Raw genomic sequence first — 1,621 nt, 5'->3', positions numbered from 1 at the left:
TCGCCAAGAGTGCGCTGTTATGAGGGTTACGGGTGTTTTCTTCTTTTTTTTTTTTTGTCTGTCCTAGTTAGTTTCGCCTTGCCTAACAACATTTTGTTTCTGGTTTCAGATGGTATGCGGCCCAGCATATGGCTGGTGGGCCATTCTTACATGTATTGGGCAGCACGGCGTGCGGAGTTATGCCCAGGAGGTCGTTCGCTTGGTCTTACAGGAATGGACGTCATCTGGTGTGGAACAAGGGGTCTTACGTGGTCACAAGTCCTTCCGGAAGTTGTGCGTATCGCAAGAGTAGCATCCTGCCCGACAGTGGTGGTGATTCATGCCGGAGGGAACGACCTGGCTTCCTTTCCTCTCGCCAAACTGTTGACCCTGATGAGAGCTGATTTGGACAAACTCCCAGGTTTCTTTCCAGTTATGCGTTTAGTGTGGTCCGAATTGATCCCTAGATTGGTTTGGCGAGGTGCTAGGGAGCTGAGCGCCATGGAAAGATCTAGACGCACGCTAAACCAGCGGATATCTCGCTTCATCAGGTTTAAGAACGGTGTGGTGGTGAGGCACCACCGATTAGAAGGGGATAATTCTGGTTTTCTCCTACCGGATGGGGTCCATCTCAATGACGCGGGTTTGGACATCTTCCTGGATGGGCTTCGGGAGGGCGTGGTTCAGGCGCTCCATTCTTTGGGTGGGTCGTAGCTCGTGTCACGGGCTACTCCGTGGCGGAATGGGTGGAGATTATGGTGGTGATGATACCTGCACCGGGAGTCCGGAAGGCAGTCAATCTCCCTACACCCGATTGGTTGGCAAATTTTTGCCGGTTTTAAGCTGCGACCTTAATTATTAAGCCAAAAGAAAAAAAATTGAAGTTGATATTAGCAAGTTATTTTATAAAGAAAAATAAAAGAGTTATATTTGAAATATCCATGTGTGGCGTCACTTTGTGGGAGAATAGTTTCTATGGGTCGCTGCAGTCTGTGGGACACTGCGGTATTCCCGCTGTCCCCTGACTGCAGGGCCTTGACATGGCTCTTACCCGGTCTCCCACAGGGTGACGTCGCTGTTCTCCTATGGGCCGGGCCTTCGTGGGGCGGGGCCTCATTCAAAAAGGGGGTGGGCGCGCTTCCCTGCTCTTTCCGGATACCCTCACTCGGACCCGGACCTGTGTCCCTCCCTCCCTTGTGTTTGGTTTTCTTTTTCAGTCGCAGCCGCGGAATGGGTGGAGATTATGGTGGTGATGATACCTGCATCGGGAGTCTGGAAGGCAGTCAATCTCCCTACACCCGATTGGTTGGCAAATTTTTGCCGGTTTTAAGCTGCGACCTTAATTATTAGGCCAAAAGAAAAAAAATTGAAGTTGATATTAGCAAGTTATTTTATAAAGAAAAATAAAAGAGTTATATTTGAAATATCCATGTGTGGCGTCACTTTGTGGGAGAATAGTTTCTATGGGTTGCTGCAGTCTGACACCTCTGGTGTAGTCTATCTACATCGCTACGCTAGTGTCCCACTGTACATTAAGCTGACAAATAAAGTTATTGAACAAAAAAACCCACTCTCCTCGCTGTCTCCTTGACTGGGTGACGTCACTAGTGAGCGCCGTGGCGCTTTGTTACCGTCACCTGGT

The sequence above is a fragment of the Ranitomeya imitator genome, chromosome 1, assembly GCF_032444005.1.
Source record: "Ranitomeya imitator isolate aRanImi1 chromosome 1, aRanImi1.pri, whole genome shotgun sequence".
NCBI classification, from domain to species: Eukaryota; Metazoa; Chordata; class Amphibia; order Anura; family Dendrobatidae; genus Ranitomeya; species Ranitomeya imitator.
This window is presented reverse-complemented; position numbering follows the sequence as displayed.